The following is an 11,859-nucleotide window of genomic DNA, read 5'->3' as shown; positions in this document are numbered from 1 at the left end:
GAACGACTTTTAATCATACAAGTTGGCATGCCTGACTATAATAAGGACCATCTATCTTGCTAGCAGGCATAATTATTAAGGTATTATTAATGGGCTACCATGTTCATAGTCTTCGAAGAAACAGCCTTTATTGCATTACGAGCAGAAAATAGTTCACACGTGCGCTCAGATTCAAATTTTCAGCATGCAGCCGATTTATAGTTTAATTGAAGTACACAACAGGATATTATTTCACACAAAATACAGCAGCCACATGGAACATATCTAATTTTAGTACAACAACAAAATTTGCAATTATTACAGACCACGAAATTTTGAACGAAATTTTGAGCAGTAAGTAATTACAGCATTGGCATCAGCAGTCCACTTGACTGAACAACAGAATCAAAGTTTATTTAGACACCTTCAATTCCCAGACACATCACAACTGGCTTACCATGACAAGTGCATAGGAGATTCTTTAGAACATTTCTGTCAAAGTTTGCCTATTTTTCAATTCATGTATCTCTTGGCGTGTGTTGGCAATTATTTCATCAGTATCTTTGTTTTCCCGCCCAAATATATCAACTGCCTCTTGGAGTGCATCCCCCAAATCTCTTTGTGCCGGATTAAGTTGAGCAATAGATACCATGGGCCTATGCGAGCAATATGCACTCTCACTGCTGCTTTGTGAAACATCAATACTTGAGGCATTGGCCCTTGCTTCTGGCTTTGTAGCTTTATTTGAAGCCTGAAATTTAGATAAAACAAGTTACAACATCATATGATGCAATAAAAGACCTCCAATTTCAAGAGCATCATTGATCTGATATAACATAGCAAGCAATCCAAAATAGAGCCTCGTACATCTATTTTTTCTGGAACGGTTGGTGTACTGGACTCAGTGGACCAATGAGAGCACATGCCATCATCCTTTGTTGCTCTGTGAAATGACCGCAACACTTGATAAATGGGTTGTCCCTACTGACATTACAGCTTTGTTTGCAGGCTGAAACTAAGACAAAACAAGTTAAAATGCAATACAATACACGGCAAACAAACAGCACTGTTGACATAATTTTGAAAGAACCATGGGCAGATATAACAAAGAAACCAGTTAAGCCACATGCCTCTTAGAACAAACCAAACTAGATCATGGCGATTATGTATACAATGAACCAAGCAACTAGACATCATGTGCCCAATAACGAAGCCAGGTCACTGCACAGAAGAAATCTAGCAAATAGCCAAATACAGTCAAAACATGTGCAAGTTGGATTGGATACAATTAGGAAAATAATGTATGATTGATTTAAGCATGACTCAGATAGTGCCTTCGACAATGTAGAAGGTCAATGCAACAATTAATTGTATGGCTTGTATGAAGTGCCATAATATTTAAATTAAGCATAACGAGGCATTGCTTAATTTGAGAACTGAGTGCTAGCTCGGTGGCAAGGCTTGCGAGTGCACAGCCAGCCCACCCGGGTTCGAGTACCAACGGGACCGAATTAAACACGAATGAAGCGAGATGTCAGTACAAGTAGTGGCAATAGAATTGCAAAATCCATAACAGGGCCAATGACAACATTCACTTGCCAACAAAATCTAAGGCTTTAGCTTTCATATACCATCAAAATTTAAAATAGTGTAATCCCCCGAAAGAGTATCATGGTATCATTTAATCTCAGCCATCTCACCCCTAATACCAAACATGTATCATTTAATCTCAGCCGTTCTTTTGTTTTACTCAAGAAAACATTTTTGTTTTGGGAGTTTATAGAAGCACAAGCCATCGTCTACATTGGCACTGTGTTATGAAAAATATCATCTTCATCGTACATGGTTATGTGAAGATATTGATATATAATTCTGTGCTAGGAAAACAAATAGCAATTACTATGTTACAAGAACCATCTTCAAGCTCGAAGATACGAAGTTCATTGGTCCACCAACCAAGGCTGATAAAATATTATATATTAATTTAGTACTAATATTTCGTATTTACTCATATTAAGGTCTAACTTTTTTCCCATGACAAACCAGTTTTGATATAAAATCTAACGGTGGCCACGTGTGGGTCACATAAAAAGAATTGAGGTAGTAAATTTATACATAGATATTGGATAATGTATTTTAAATTTCAAAAAATATGGTACGGAGTAGAAATATATAAATTAGATAGTCTTGCCGTGCAATATGCATGCCGCAAAAGGTAAGATAGATCCTTAAAAATTCTCGACTCTAATCACAAAAATATACATAATCCTAATGGGGTGTCCATGAAAAAGTTTTGTCACTTTCGTATTAGGGTATACTTCTATTTCATACTGACTAAAAAACTCAATTGTAGTCAACTCACATATTACTCCTTCCATTACTTCTTTTAGGGTGTATTAGTTTTTCAAAAGCCAAACTTTAGGCTTTGTGAGTAATTTTAGCAAAAAATAATAATTATCAACATCAAATAAAATATGGAAATATATTTTAAAATTATATATGTCGTGACGTGCAAAGCACGTGCTACTTACTAGTAGATTACTAGAAAATGAATGAAGCAATTGAACATGGAGCGTATTATATAAACAGCTAGATCATTTGAATATGGATATACCACATCATGTCAATGGGACTCAGAAAAACAAAGCTAGACATTTAAACAAGTAATATAACTATTTTTTTCACAATGTTTCAAGTAGAATAGGAAGCTAGGTTAGGAATAAAGCAATCATGTTTCAAGTAGAATAGGAAGCTAGGTTAGGAATAAAGCAATCATGTTTCAAGTAGAATAGGAAGCTAGGTTAGGAATAAAGCAATCATGTTTCAAGTAGAATAGGAAGCTAGGTTAGGAATAAAGCAATAAAAAAACACGAAGTGCATCATTTCAGCTAGGATCATTTCTATCAAACTTCATGCACTAGCCATGGAACAACAGGCAAACTCAATGAAGCAACAGGCAAAAAATAAACATAATAGAATTTCAGGACTTGTTTAACATAGCCAAATCATGTAACTTATACCCAGGCATGCCGGATGCCAGATGGGTCAAAGGCAGTGTGCAATGTTCCATATGGTAATTGTTTATATTTTATTAGATTCCATTAGGAAACTTAGGTAGTGCAACATACAGAAAAATGATGCAATTGAACTACGCACAGGAGGTAAATTAACATTCCAAAAAAAAACAGGGAACTTACGTGAGCTTTTTTTTGAGTCACACGGACCTCATCAGGTACTTGGACAGAAGAACCTGGTGCCTCACTATTTCTCCTCTGCATGAAGGAGAGGCCAATTGTAAACAGAAACAGGATCCAAGATATAGAAGTTTGCATTAAGCAATATACAAAAAACAGCAGGTACTTACATGATTATAGGCGAGCTTTACTCTACGTTTCTGAGTGTAAGATGTGCCTGATGCACGTGTAATAACAACAAACAGTTACGAGTCAAGGATTTGCTATAATTAAATTGACACCAAACAGTAGTAGAAGCATTATGACGTGCATAAACATGTAATACAGGATCGCAGAAAGATATCAAACATGATGTAACTAGAGCAGTAGCCTACGGCCAAATAGTGAGAAATTGTAATCGTGTCAATGGTGGACTTGTATAGCCTACCCCAACTTGTTTGGGAATAAAGGCTTTGTTGTTGTCAATCGTGGACATGTAGAGCATTCAACGGTTCATGATTGGTGGCTCATATTTTGTAGAGTTTCAGCGAATGGGTGGGTTAAATCACTCAGACCACCACACTCTGTATTTATATCATCTGAGTTAGGGTTACAATACCACTGGACATGGGCCTCTATGGGCCTCACACTGGATACAATATTACTACAGCGCTACTACTAAACTCACTCATGGTCCAACACACCCCCTCAAGATGATCATGGGTAAACAACCATGACCATCTTGCAACAACAACATGACACATATGACAACGATGAGTAATGAACTTTCAGCATAACTCCTAGGATACATGACAGCATTGCACTTTCCATCATCTTGTCATCTCGATTCATCTCTTCATCAGCAGCGAAGACATCCAGCTTCAACCATCTGGGATAGGCACAACTCCTAACCATACACGTCCTCAACAACCCCGGCTGCCTCACCACACAAGTTCCGCAGAACCATCCACACTCGCCTCAATGTCCTCAGCCTCTCTTCTCCACTGCCCGGCCACTGACCTCTTCCGTCTCTCCCACAAACCCCCAGCCAACTCCTGCCTCAACCATCCACTCCTCAAGCACCCATGCCTATCCCCCGGTCAGGCCTCAACCAGTCTCACCTCAGGCACGCATGCCTTTCCCCTGGACATATCCACAACCATCACCATCACTACTAAACCGCAGCCTCATCAACTCCATCACGACTCAACCGCAGCCTCATCAACTCCATCACAACATATCCTCACAGCCTCACATCTCCATTTTCTCCTCACTTCCACTCGGATGGCGCCTCGTCTGCGCGCCCTGGCCAACCTGGCAGACCGCACCTGGCCACATCGACCGGCTCGCGCTGGTCAACGTCCAGCACCAACCTCCGGCTCCGCCCTGCGCTCAAAGGCTCGGCCCACTCCGCACGCCTCCAACATCTCCCCCTCACACGGATCGAGATCTCTCTGCCACGGATTAACTTCCTCTTCTCTCCTTTCTAAACCAAAACGATTTTCACCCTCTTCTTTGTCCCCGCGCGAGCAGCCGCTGATCTCACACAACTCACATCGCTGTGTGTGATAGCCGCAACCCACGTAGAGCACCTGATGCGGCCTCCCACCGCCGGGATTTCTACATCTCAACGGCGGTTTTTGTGGTCAAAGGAAGAACTTGTATGGTACTGTTTGGGGCGGCTAGCACTAGCAGGAAGGAAACCTAGGCTCTGATACCATGTAGAGTTTCAGCAAATGGGTGGGTTAGGTCAGGGAAAAAATACTTATGCGTCGTGTTTAAATCTAAAGGATGAGGTGGTTACCAACGAAAGCACTTGTAAGTTAAAAATATAGCAAGAATTCAGAAATACAGTCAGCTGCAATACTCCTAACAGAACAAAACGCACAGGGATGTCTGGTTACCTATTTCTGGGCGGCGTTTAGACGTGTTCCGCGTTCTTACGGGTGACGTCGAGGTCGGCGAGGGGACTGCTGTTGCGGTGGGTGCCGGGGAAGCAGATCTTGGGGGGTCGGAGAAGGACATGCTGGGCGGTCGATGAGGTGTTCAGCGCGCCGGCCGAAGTAGAAGGTCGGTGAAGCAGATGATGTGCAGTGCACGGGGACGTCGGTGTCGGCGAAGCTGGTCAGGTGCGGTGGTCGACAGAGTCGGCGAAAGAGATACGATGCAGTGGACGCCGGAGTAGGTGCGGATCAAGCGGATAGGGCAGCCTCGAGGTTTGAAGCCGTGGCAGCTTGAACGGCGAAGTGCAGCGGTGATTTTCCGGTGCGGCGGCCGTGAAGGTGGGAGGTAGGTAAGAGGGGCGATTTCTCTGAGGGCTTGCGGGCGAAACTAGGGCGAAGCTGGGCGATAGAGGAGAAAAAGGGAATTTTGCAGTCCTTCTTTTGAGGGGAAAAAATATTCGCAGATCTGAAACTTTGCGGCGCGAGATATTTGGGCGTTGGCGGGGAATTTTACCGCTCGATGAGATTAAATTTTGGCTGCAGTAGGTAATAATAATAAAAAATAGTAGGCCCTACTAGTAGTACCGTAAGTCTGTTCAGGAATCCAAGGGGGTCGAGGTAGAGGAATCCATTATGTGAATCCACATTTCAAAGTGTCAAAAAATTCTAAACTAAAATTTTCCTGTAAAAAGACAAATTTTGATTCTGTAACACGACTACGTACAGCACATTTTTTGCCTTTTTTGTACACACCACACAAAATGTTGTTTTTCCACAAAAACTTATGAACGAACATAGGATGTCACAATGTATACCAAAATAATTATGTCAGATTTTTTTAACATTTATATAATTGTTTTTTTATTATTTTCAATAATGGGTGCATATGCATGCGTGTGCCAAAACGGCACCTCCAGGGGCTAGGAGTTTCTAAACTTCTTATGGCACATCAAATAAAATATTGTTCAATCAATAATAATAATGTGCTTATGATTGTTACTCCCTTCCACCATTAATAAAGTCCACATCGGTTTCGTGTCAAACTTTGACTCGAGATTTAGGTACCCACATGATAGTGCTAGTATCATAGCTAGTATCATACACATTGGTCCCACAAAACTGCTGATGTGGCAGCTAATTAAGTAGGAGAGAGGAGATTAGTGTAACATAGGTAGATATTGTATCATAGCGCAAACAACGAGATACATGCTTAGGGTTAGGGGTAGATACATGGTTTTTTTGGTTTGAATATGTCTAGACCTTATTTATCAACTTAATTGAATGCTTACTATATAACATAAGAAGACCTTGTTTTTTATTTTATTTTTTAATTTTTATACGGATTTGAATCTTGGTCAAATCCTAGGTTTCACCAAGATTTGAATAAGTTTAAAACATGAATATGAAAAAGTAAGCATGCATGTATGCTTCTTAATTAATCACTTCAAAATGAAGCTCTTGGGAGGGTTTTTGAAATTTCCATGTTTGAAACCAAAAACCACATATCATCATGCTTGACTTCATGAGACAGAGTTTAGGGTTAGGGGGTAGATACATGATTTCTCTGGTTTGAATATGTCTAGACCTTGTTTATCAACTTAATTGAATGCTTGCTATATAACATAAGAAGACTATGTGCCTTGGTTTTTCATTTTTCATTTTTTTTAAAATTATGCCCATTTGAATCTTGGTCAAATCCTAGGTTTGACCATGATTTAAACAAGTTTAAAACCTGAATATGAAAAAGTAAGCATGTATCCTTCGTAGTCACTCCAAAATGAAGCTCGATCTTGAGAGGGTTTTTGAAATTTCCATGTTTGAAACCAAAAAACCACGTACTTATCTTCATGCTTGACTTCATAAGACAGAGTTAGGGGTTAGGGGTAGCTTGATACATGATTTTTCTGGTTTGAATATGTCTAGACCTTGTTTATCAACTTAATTGAATGCTTACTATATGACATAAGAAGACCTTGGTTTTCATTTTTTATACCCATTTGAATCTTGGTCAAATCATAGGTTTAACCAAGATTTGAACAAGTTTAAAACATGAATATGAAAAAGTAAGCACGTAAGTATGCTTCTTGGTCACTCCAAAATGAAGCTCTTGGGAGGGTTTTTGAAATTTCCATGCTTGAAACCAAAAACCACTTCTCTTCATGCATGCTTGACTTCATAAGACAGATTTTAGGGTTAGGGGGTAGATACATGATTTTCCTGGTTTGAATATGTGTAGACCTTGTTTATCAACTTAATTGAATGCTTACTATATAAGATAAGAATACCTTATTTTTTTGAATTTTTATACCCATTTGAATCTTGGTCAAATCCTTGGTTCCACCAAGATTTGAATAAGTTAAAAACATGAATATGAAAAAGTAAGCATGTATGCTTCTTAGTCACTTCAAAATGAAGCTCTTGGGAGGGTTTTTGAATTCCCATATTCGAAACCAAAATCCACATATCTTCATGCTTGACTTCATGAAACAGAGTTTAGGGTTAGGGGGTAGATACATGCATGATTTTTCTTGTTTGAATATGTCTAGACCTTGTTTATCAACTTAATTGAATGCCTACTATATAACATAAGAAGACCTTTTTTGTTTTTTTTTTGAATTTTTATACCCATTTGAATCTTGGTCAAATCCTAGGTTTCACCAAGATTTGAATATGTTTAAAACATGAATATGAAAAAGTAAGCATGCATGTATGCTTCTTAATTAATCACTTCGAAATGAAGCTCTTGGGAGGGTTTTTGAAATTTCAATGTTTGAAACCAAAAACGACATATCTTCATGCATGCGCTTGACTTCATGAGATAGAGTTTAGGTTAGGGGGTAGATACATGATTTCTCTGGTTTGAATATGTCTAGACCTTGTTTATCAACTTAATTGAATGCTTACTATATGACATAAGAAGACTATGTGCCTTGATTTTTCATTTTTTTCAATTTTTCCCATTTGAATCTTGGCCAAATCCTAGGTTTGACCATGATTTAAACAAGTTTAAAACATGAATATGAAAAAATAAGCATGTATCCTTCGTAGTCACTCCAAAATGAAGCTCTTGAGAGGGTTTTTGAAATTTCCATGTTTGAAACCAAAAAACTGCGTACTTCTCTCCATGTTTGACTTCATAAGACAGAGTTTGGGGATAGGGGTAGCTTGATACATGAATTTTCTGGTTTGAATATGGCTAGACCTTGTTTATCAACTTAATTGAATGCTTACTAGATGACATAAGATGACTATGTGCATTGGTTTTTCATTTTATTGTTTTTTTATTTTTATGCCCATTTGAATCTTGGTCAAATCTTAGGTTTGACCATGATTTAAACAAGTTTAAAAAATGAATATTAAAAATTAAGCATGTATCCTTCGTAGTCACTCCAAAATGAAGCTCGATCTTGAGAGGGTTTTTGAAATTTCCATGTTTGAACCAAAAAACCACGTACTTCTCTTCATGCTAGACTTCATAAGATAGAGTTTGGGGTTAGGGGTAGCTTGATACATAAATTTTCTGGTTTGAATATGTCTAGACATTGTTTATCAACTTAATTGAATGCTTAATTACTAGATGACATAAGATGACTATGTGCATTGGTTTTTCATTTTTTTTTTTGAATTTTTATGCCCATTTGAATCTTGGTCAAATCCTAGGTTTGACCATGATTTAATCAAGTTTAAAACATGAATATGAAAAATTAAGCATCTATCCTTCTTAGTCACTCCAATATGTAGCTCTTGGGAGGGTTCTTGAAATTTCCATGTTTGAAACCAAAAAACACTTCTCTTCATGCTTGTCTTCATAAGATAGAGTTTGGGGTTAGGGGTAGCTTGTTGATACATGATTTTTCTGGTTTGAATATGTCTAGACCTTGTTTATCAACTTAATTGAATGCTTACTAGATGACATAAGATGACTATGTGCATTGGTTTTTCATTTTATTGTTTTTTTCTGAATTTTTATGCCCATTTGAATCTTGGTCAAATCCTATGTTTGACCAAGATTTGAACAAGTTTAAATCATGAATATGAAAAATTAAGCATTTATCCTTCTTAGTCACTCCAAAATGTAGCTCTGGGGAGGGTTTTTGAAATTTCCATGTTTGAAACCCAAAACAACTTCTCTTCATGCTTGACTTCATAAGATAGAGTTTAGGGTTAGGGGTAGATACATGATTTGTCTGGTTTGAATACGTCTAGACCTTGTTTATCAACTTTAATGCTTACTATATGACATAAGAAGACTGTGTGCTTTGGTTTTTCATTTTTCTTATATAAATTGTTTTAAGTGCTAATTTGTGTAGGTTGCACCGATTAATAGCCGACCGATTAAATCAGTTAATCGTCTGAATTCCGATTAATCGCTACTCCCAAGCCGGCCGAGCAGTTAACGATTACCGATTTCCTTAACATGTCTGGATGTATACTATCGTACATGGCATGCATTTGCCTATGGCTAGTCATAGTGCTAGTATCATAACTAGTATCATGCAGATTAGTCCCACAATAATGCTGATGTGGCAGCTAATTAAAGAGGAGAGAGAAGATTAGAGTAACATAGGTAGATACCATATCATAGCGCAAATAACGAGAAAAGTTAATGCTAAACAAATCTTGTACACAAATTTGCATTGAGATTCTAAAAAACAATAAATATAACATGACTATGATACTACTCCATGATAGTACCCACTATAGAGATAGTATCATGTAGTAGTATCATATGCATGATACTTACCACTATGGCTAGCCTAATGAGCAGCATTGTATTGCTATTCTAGCCAACCTGATCGATCTGTCAAGCTTCATGCACGAGATGCCATGTTTAATTTACTCCCTCGCTCTGAACTTTAAACAGGACCAGGAGCATGAGGGCCACATTAACCCACGATCCTGAAAAACTGTTGGTCTATCCCGAGAAACGAGGAGGTTTAAGGAAACGAGGAGTCCAGCGCGTGCGGAAGGTGCTTTAATCGTGCGAGCATGCATGGGAAAAATGAGGAAACTAGCGATTACTTTCTCTCCTGCCAGTCTTATACCTTAATAAATGGGCAAACTGAGCACGTTGTAGCTAATCCTTTTATTAATTAAGCAGCTATATTAGTCAATAAGATTGCCTTATGTTTTTCCTCAGTTATCGCAAGCCCTTATTTGTAACCCGCAGAAGGAGCTCAGACGGGAGGATTCCCGTTTAGTTGACCGTTCCGTGCTGACGTGTGGGGCTAGTAGAAAGGGACCGCGTGGGACAGGACGAGACCGCGTTTGGTTGTACGTGAGCAGGAGCTGGGTTCTGTCTCTCTCGGCGCGAATTGGCATTTTTAAGAGCACCTTTTCCCCTCTCTCTCAAAAAAAAGAGCACCTTTTCCCCCTATGTCTCTTTGTCTTTTTCAACCAAATTAGTATCAAATCTAGAGAAGCTTGCATTTCTGTCTTTCTTCAATTATTTGTGCCTTTTGGCCCTCGTTGTTTGCCCAATATGGCAGCAAATCTAGTACTCCCTCTGGTCCATATGTATGTAGTTAAATCTAGAAGCAAATCTCCAGGGTAATGTACGCCAAATTCACAGTCATAGTAAATCTAGAAAACATAGTAGGGCCAACAAAATATAGTAGAATAGGGATCCCTCCCTAGATAATAAGCTGCATACACAGCAGCCAACATAGTAACAGGTTCGAGGTTCTTCACAACACCATCATACTAACAACATAACAACAAGGGATCCCTAGCTAACAACAAAATAGAAGCTGCTTTGCAGCAGCAGCACACGTCCAGGACTCCGCCTACCCCATCTGCCTCTGCCTCCACTTGTTGCTCCCCTTGGGAGCCTTGGGCTTGAGCGGAGGCATGCGCCCGCCGGAGATCTCCACCCGCTGGATGCTGCGGAGGTGCATGCCGAGCGCCAAGTGCTTGGCGCGGAAGGAGTTGGGGTTCACCGACGCGCCGACCTTGGGGTTGGTGTGGCCGATGTTCTCGGCATGCGTGAGGAGGCAGTTGAAGTCAGTGCCGCCGAGCCTCCTAGTGCAGAAGGGGCACTGTAGACACCCTTGGCGACGGCGAGGTAGGAGACGTATCGGCCGACCTGCAGCCTCCGCAAAGACTGGCGAGTCTTGATGTCATGGTGCTCGTCGTCGCTGCCGACGTCGCTGCCAGACAGCTGATCCATATCAAACGGGAATTTATTAGTGAATGAGTTGCAACGATGACTAACGTGCATGATAACAAAGTTAGGAAAAACAGAGGCAGCCTCAGTTAGACTGGAGACGATTATATGTCTATAGGGATGGTGTTAGTGAACCAAAGCTCATGCACAACAGATTTGTACACATCAATGGTTCGCTGAACCCACTCTGTAAAAATTGTGCCCAACGATTCATCATAGGCAAAGAAACAGATTCCAGATCTGAATTTGAACAGATTCCAGATTATTTGCAAAATTAAACGGTTGATATCTTTTGATTCGTGCATAAAATAACTGATTGAGATCCCATGATTACTTGGATAAATTAACTGATTGAGATCTCATTATTACTTGCATAAATTAACCAAACGGCCGAACTCCAAATCTTCAACGAAATCAAGAAGGGGTCAAAGCAAAATGGAATAAAATCGGCGCAAATATTAACCCAATACTCATCCATCTACAGATCGGCACTAATAGTTACTAGGGAACCAGAAAAAATAGGGTTCAAAGAGGAATGGGGAACAAAAAAAGGGAGCAAACCATAGTTACCTCGTTCCATGGGTCGTCCATGCAGGTG

At 39.6% G+C, this 11,859-nt stretch overlaps 1 long non-coding RNA gene across 1 annotated transcript; it reads right to left on the bottom strand.

Moving 5' to 3' along the window:
• Positions 1-926: 926 nt before the first annotated feature.
• LOC139838801 (uncharacterized) lies at positions 927-3,393 on the bottom strand. Its single transcript, XR_011756666.1, has 3 exons — positions 3,344-3,393; positions 3,177-3,251; positions 927-988 (listed from the first exon to the last, which is right to left on the bottom strand). It is a non-coding gene; the product is annotated as an uncharacterized lncRNA (long non-coding RNA).
• Between the last annotated feature and the right edge of the window lie 8,466 nt (positions 3,394-11,859).

The sequence above is a fragment of the Lolium perenne genome, chromosome 4 (genome assembly GCF_019359855.2).
Source record: "Lolium perenne isolate Kyuss_39 chromosome 4, Kyuss_2.0, whole genome shotgun sequence".
Lineage (NCBI taxonomy): Eukaryota > Viridiplantae > Streptophyta > Magnoliopsida > Poales > Poaceae > Lolium > Lolium perenne.
Note: the sequence above shows the minus strand (reverse complement) of the source record. Positions and strands in the feature narration are given on the sequence as shown.